The sequence below is a fragment of the Pinus tabuliformis genome, chromosome 4_1 (assembly GCF_031772625.1).
Source record: "Pinus tabuliformis cultivar Carrire ecotype Pingquan chromosome 4_1, CPIR1, whole genome shotgun sequence".
Classification (NCBI taxonomy): Eukaryota; Viridiplantae; Streptophyta; class Pinopsida; order Pinales; family Pinaceae; genus Pinus; species Pinus tabuliformis.
The window spans coordinates 545,346,959-545,354,165 of record NC_142303.1 but is presented as its reverse complement, the minus strand read 5'-3'; the positions used below and the strand labels follow the sequence as shown (position 1 = coordinate 545,354,165).

The following is a 7,207-nucleotide window of genomic DNA, read 5'->3' as shown; positions in this document are numbered from 1 at the left end:
TTGGGGCTTGTTCCCTACTAAGTAAAGCCTTAACTAAGCTATATGAGGGGTTTTAATGCCCCTTGTTGTTGTTGTGATTTTGATTAGGAGAAAGATCCATTTTTCATGGCTTTTGGAGGGAAAAATAGTCCTCCTCTGAAGGAAGTTGCTCCCCACTCATTATATAAATAAGAGGCTCAAGTAGCTCAATAGAGATGTAGAGTAGAGTGTGAGAATAAGAAGAAAGAATAAATTTGTATTTCCAGGCAAGTTTTGTAATTCTATAATGTGAAAACAATTTCTTAGTTAATGGAAGTGGTGTTCTATTTCATCGCCTAGTTTGGCTTTCCTCTAAGCGACTCTGAGCATTCTTTGGTTGGGCCCACCCAAGGATCTCTAGAGCCCTCCTATAATTTTTGTTAGTATTATGCTTGTATTTGTTTTTGAAACATTTCTGAAAGTTACCTTTTCATAACACTCATGCAAGGTTAAAAAGAAGGTTTTCATGAACAACTCTTTCTTATAAGTTATTTATGCATTTTATTGTAGGAGTAGCACTAATTAATCTCATTTCAAATCTTCTTGTACATTATTTCTCTTGGTGTAAAACATTTATTGTTCAATGTTTTCTCATTTACCATTTATTGTTTTCTTTTATGGTGTAAACAATTTTGTAGCTAGAGGAAACACATAAAGTTTAGTTTTTCTACAGCAAATTTGCAATAGGTTGTCTTGAAGCTTTGATCAAGTTGATTTAATCATTGTATAACATTTCCATAGCTTCCTTACCTCTTAGACCTGCATTTTACTTGGTTACATGCTTGTTGGGTTGTCTCTCGTAGCAAAATAGGGACTCCTCTAGCAATATGTAACCAACCCTCCATTCTAATTTGGCTTTGCAATAAATTCACGATTTGAATTCTTTAGCATATTACAACACACCTAGAACACTGGTAATGGAACTTGGAAGTATAGAGAGCTTGTAGATGCTTTTGTTGATTTGCTTATTTCTTTTTTTGCAAATTAGGGTTTTGAATTCACATTCTTTCAATTCATGGGGGCTTCACCAAGGGATCAATAGCATACCACGTGAGTTCATATTGGGGGATATATATTGAGGAAAAAATGACATAATATATTGGGGGATATATAGGAGGTAAAGGGTTTTTATATTGGTAGGTATAAAAAATGGAGCTCAAAGTTAATGGACAAATATAAAGGGGTATAAAAAATGTTAATGAAAAAAAGGATACCTACAATATCTAGTGAAAGTAGAGGGTTTTTTAATTGGGAAGGTGTATTGGGTTCGTATTGGTAGGGGGTTAAATAATGTCATTTTTTGAGGTATTTTCAAATATGTAGTCAAATTAGGAGTATTGTTTAGTATGCCACGAACGCACATGATATGTCAAAGGTTCATTGAGTGAAACCCCCGTGTTTCAATTTCAGCAGTGTTCTTTTCATTTCTTTACAGATAACATAGAAGTGTGTGAGTGTGCTTGAACCATTAATTGCAGATAGTATAGAAGTGTGCAAGTGTGCTTCCTTCCATTGCAAGTAGCTTAAGTTTATGTGTCATTTTTCCTTTCAACAACTTTTTTTCTATAATTATATTTTTCATGTAGCATAGATTAGTTAACTTGATCTTTATATATCTAACTTTCATTTCAATACTTCTACCTACATTCTACCTACATAAAAATCAATGAGAGAAAAAAATAGTTCCTCTACACATATCATGCTAGGCTATTTTAACTTGATACAAACTTTGGGTTGACAATTAAAGTTGAGGTACTTCAAAGTCACAACATTGTTATTGCAATAATGAAATCTAACAAAGAGAACAATGTTTTGACCTATAAGAGCACTTGTGATTCCATTTGATACCCTCCATATCATTATAAGAGCACTTGTGATTCCTTTTGATACCCTCCATATCATTTTAGTGGTGCCTACGTGAATCCCAACAAGTCTAACGCTAGTGCATACTCAAAGCTCTTCAAGGTAGCGTGCACGGCCACTTACAACTACTGTTACATGAACTTAAACTACACAACTACTTTTTATCCTTTCCTTGTTATTGCTAAGCACCCTTTTACTCAAGTGATTGACTATTTTTATTATTAGGTAGATTTGGTTGGACAAGTATTGACATTGATGTTGATGTGAGTGGGGGTGACCATGGATAATCTATATTAAATATGTGTTAACTGATGTAATTAATTATTTATTGTTTCACAAATCTCGGTGGTATCTGATTCCAATTAACTGCAAGTGCAAAATTTTCCAATACTACATGCTACTATAATCTCAAAAAATTTCCAAAATTTTTCTTTTGGCTCCAATAAAGAAAATCTCAACTGAAACAAATTAGAATATTACACTCTACAATACCACTTACTTATTGGACAAACAAACTACATGTTGCGGCCTAACACTCAAGGCGGCGTTGCCAGAGGACCAACGTAAGGTAGCTATCTTGCCATTGTTATGAAGCCCAGCTTCAATGTTCGCAGCATAGGTAACCGTGAGTACTATTTTATGAACATGGTAAACAGTGTACACAACTAACTTGGAGAAACTACCGACAATTTAGAGGAAGTTTATCGCCCACGCCTGCATCTTCACTCAGAAAATAAGGTGTCTCTGCCATTCAAGTAAAAAAAAAAAATTATAATTCGTTACAGGTCTCCGAGTACCGATTGGATGCATCCAAGTAAAGAAGCTGACCAATATTTATTCTTACCAGTCTTATCAACCATGGCCATACCAGCCATAGATGCTGCTGCAACATTCATCATCAACATAAACATAACGAGCAGAATCAAAAGGTGCCCGCAATGCCACTCCTGGAGGAACGTTGCCCGAACAACACCGTAATCGAACATGCCTCGCTTGCTGAGAATTCCGTAACCAAATTAGGCCAATAAAAACCGTTGTAGGGGTCCGGTAGAATTTATTTTTGGGGAACCACAAGATCTCCACGTGAGTGTGGGGATCGGCTAAAGAAACGACCATAAAATTCCCCCGAATCAGCGGCCTGAAACTAAAAACCCAATTAGACGTGCCCGAGAAGAAGCTGAAATAGAAACATTATATAGAAGGGAAAGAAACGAAACATGGAAATTACATGGCAGTTCATGGGTAAAATGGAAATTACATGGCATCTGAGAGTTCACGCGGTATTTTACAGATTTGGCTTCTTGCATTAGAAACCAATCCATCGTGATCTTTATGTCAATTATTACGCGGAAAGGCGTTCTGGGGGAGGTTCCTCGCCCATTCCATATACTATTTTAGAAAAGGGCTTCATGTGTCATCTAAAAAAGACCACCACCTGCTCATGTCAAAAGAATTAGAAGGATCTATGCGCATGGCCTCTTACTCTTTTGGAGTCCATTGTTCCTCGGTTACAATTCGATTTTTCTACGGAAAAATCTCTGCATGTCACTACGAACGTTCCTCCCATGTTCTCATTGTTGCAAGCAAAACCAAGGCAAGATTGGCACGCGACTTCGCTGTGTGCCTTCTGGTTGGATAGGGGAGCAACTCTTTTTTTTTCCAAATTTCGACTTTACTGTGTGTTTTTTTGGATGGATTGGACTACATGATACTCTCTCTCCACTACACCTGTATGTTTTTTTTTATTGGACCACATGATTTATAAAGACTAAATCTCTCCACCTAAACACCTGTATGTTTTTTTGGGATGCATTGGACCACATGACTTATAAAAACTAAATCTCTCCGTGACTTGTAAAAACTAAATCTCTCCATCTAATTATTAGACCATATCCAAGAACTTAAATAAAAAGGCAAATTGTAAAACCTGTTTTCTAATAGCATCTTTATGTCAATAGCAAATATTTTATTGTATCAATTAAATTGTGCATAGTTAAAGAGGAGATAAGTAATTGGATTTCTCTTATTGTCTTCTACATATTCTTTATCTATTAGTTGAACATGAGCATTCCCATCGAAGACAGGCTATCCTTTTATACTCTGCTCAAACACTTTTTATTTCATTTTAATTTTAGTTTTGATTTTGATTTTGTAAAGAAGAAAATATATGTTTTTTTTAAATCGCGGTTTTTTTTTAATTGAACTAGTAATTAGGATAGTTATTTCTAGTTGCTATGTGCAGCTATGGGCTTATGTAGATCAGTCATCAAAGTTATTTAAGGAAAATTATGTCACTTGAAATGATCGGGAGGGGTAGGTTTTCACTCCTACCAAATGCCTTTAGGTCTTGGGCTGTTAATTGTTCCTTAAGTCGTAAGAAGAGAAACTCATCTGGAATGATCCGAGAGGAGTAAGCTTTCACTCCTACCAAATGTCTTTGGGTCTTGGGCCATTAACCCATTCCTTAAATATCTTTGGTTCTTGGGCAGTTAACCAGTTAACCCATTCCTTCAAGGAGTAGTCTAACCCATTCCTTAAATATCTTTGGTTCTTGGGCCTTTAACCTATTCCTTAAAGGAGTAGTCTAACTTGGGTGAGAAATTACCCAGAATCCGTTCTTGCTAGCCCTAACCAGCGTTCCTCCATCCCTCCGACAAGCTCCGTTTCTGATTTGACTCTCCATCCCTCCGACAAGCTCCGTTTCTGATTGGAATATCACAATCCGTCAGAATCAAAATCAAATTTTCAGGCCTTAGCCAGCATTCCTCCATCCCCTCCGACGAGCTCGGTTTCTGATTTGACTATCACAATCCGTCAAAATCAAAATCTTACAGACTCGATTAGTCATATTCTCCGTACAGCCAGGCGACCCTACTCAGCGCGTTAATGCTCTCCGACCTCCCTGTGCACAGCTTGAACTGTAAGTATGCAACAGAATTGTTCGCGTCATTGTCTTTCAAATTTAATCGTTTGAATTCTGAGTCTCTATCTAGACGTGCCCAGCGACTAGGAGGGCACCTAAGTCACCTGACATGGGGATTCAGGATTCGTAGGATTTGGGATTCGTGGTGTCGGATTCGGACACGTTCACCCCCGAACAGGACACATAGGATTCATTATATATATATATATATATATATATATATATATATATATATACATTTCTTACACAAATTTTAATTAATGATACAAATTTATTGATTTCAAACATAGATCTTCATCTATAGCTATTAGCATGCATGGTACATACAAAATTCAAATACATGTCAGTGGTAATGGTCACATAAATCATGATTCATAATTCATAACTGAAAGACAACTTACAACTACAAGATAGTAAGATAAACACACTGACAACTGTGGTTTTCTCATTAAGTCATCAAATCAAAATTTGTTACATAGGTAGTGATGGTGCAATGCCAATGGCAAATAGAAATAGAAAATATAAAACAGCTACAGGTATATAAGCCTCAAGGCATATCAACATCAGAATCAACATCAATGTCCTCATCACTGCTCTCCTCTGCATCCTCCTCCTCCCCTATATCCATAGTCACCTCTGCATCTGCTGGTGTGGAGGATGACCCTTCTAAGTCATCAAATCTAATAGGCTCTAGCACTGGATAATTGAGATCCATGTTGACCAATGCCAACTCAACACTGGTGTCCAGACCCATATCATCAGGAACAGTGCTACTTGGGAGCGGGAGTGAAAGCAGGGAGCGGGAGCAAAAATGGGAGTGGGAGTGAAATTTTCAAAAGCTCCTGGTTTGGTACTCTTGATTAAATACGAGTTCCATACCCTAATACATGACAAAATTCAATGGAAACATCGCAATCCCCCATTCCTAAAATCCTGAAAAAATGATAAGTCTATTGGATTTTGAATGAAATCTAAAATTATACTTTCTCCATATGAAATCCAATGAGGTCAGAACCACTCTCAAACATCCTGAGTCATTTCATGGTAATGTTAAAAATTTAAGTAAAAGGATGAAAATGAAGATTAAGGAGAATGTCACTTTTACTTTAAGAATTTAACATTACCATGAATAGCATATCAATACTAGGGCCTAGACTTGATCATGAAGCTGACAAAACACTTGCCAAATGAAAATGTGTATCGTTGTAATAACCAACTGCGGCCTTTTGATACCCGCGCAGGTCACTTTTGTCGCCTAATGAGTCTTGGAAAACAGGGCACGATTTCCAAAATCGTGACATGCTGCCAAAATCATGACACACTGGGGATTCGATGTGTCAAAATAGGACACGACATGTCATGTTTTTTGGACACGAATTTCGAGAAAATCGTGTCGGACACGACGGATTTAGATTCGTGGACCCTATATAACGAATCTGGTTACTTAGGAGGGCACAGAACAAATGTTTTTAAAATCATCATAGGTACCTGCAAAAGCAAAAATGTAAGAGGAGAGACGGCCCACACAAATATTGCTGGAAGACCCACCATGGCTCCTTCACTGTTTCAATATCTTCTGGGTAAGTAGGGTTTTGTTGAATCTGTTCGTTTTCTGAAAACTTTTTTTGTTGAGTCTAGCCATTGCATTATTTGTTTTAAATGCTCAAATAGGTTTATGGGCAAAATCGCACGTCAGTGTGTGTATTGCAGTGTGAAAATCCTCTGCATCAGTAGTTTTTTCCTTTGCATTGACTCATCTAGCTTTCTTTTCATTGGTTTCAAGCCTCAAGTTTGATGGGTTTTATGTGGGTTTCTAATTTTAAGTATTTTTGTTGCTGAAATCAGGTATTTGACTGATCTATGTTTCTTTTCATCGGTTTCAAGCTTCTATTTTGATGGGTTTTATGTGGGTTTCTAATTTTAGATATTTTTGTTGCTGAAATCAGGTATTGGGTCAAAAAAGGTTCATCGAATTTGTTGAACTTTCCTCTTAGGTTGACGATATGAGTCGCAATGTATTCTATGGAGTTTGTGATTTGATTAGTCTTCGAGCTGCAATCTACGCCCTTTTGGGCTCTTGAGATTTCATTTAGGTTTCTTATTGGAATTCTTCATATATATGATTGAAGGAGGATAGAGAAATAAAATTTATATATCCAAGGACTGGTTTTTAGGAGGTTGACATTGCTAGGTCATGGTCAGATTCCTGATAGGTGTTTGTGAGAAAAAAAAACAACCTTTGCAATGACTGACAACATGGATATCGATGATGATTCTTTGAGAGGGATTATGGATGTGTTGCCCTGATGCAGTAGTGCAGCACATGCTCTCATTTGTCAAGAATGGCAGAGATGTGGCCATGTGGCAGAGATGTGGCCATGTGTTGCTGTGTTGGTAAAAAAT

The 7,207-nt window shown here is 37.0% G+C and overlaps 1 long non-coding RNA gene across 1 annotated transcript; it reads right to left on the bottom strand.

Moving 5' to 3' along the window:
• Positions 1–2,326: 2,326 nt before the first annotated feature.
• Positions 2,327–3,043, bottom strand: LOC149176992 (uncharacterized). The gene is made up of 2 exons (XR_016258703.1): positions 2,726–3,043; positions 2,327–2,625 (listed from the first exon to the last, which is right to left on the bottom strand). It is a non-coding gene; the product is annotated as an uncharacterized LOC149176992 (long non-coding RNA).
• Positions 3,044–7,207: the final 4,164 nt, after the last annotated feature.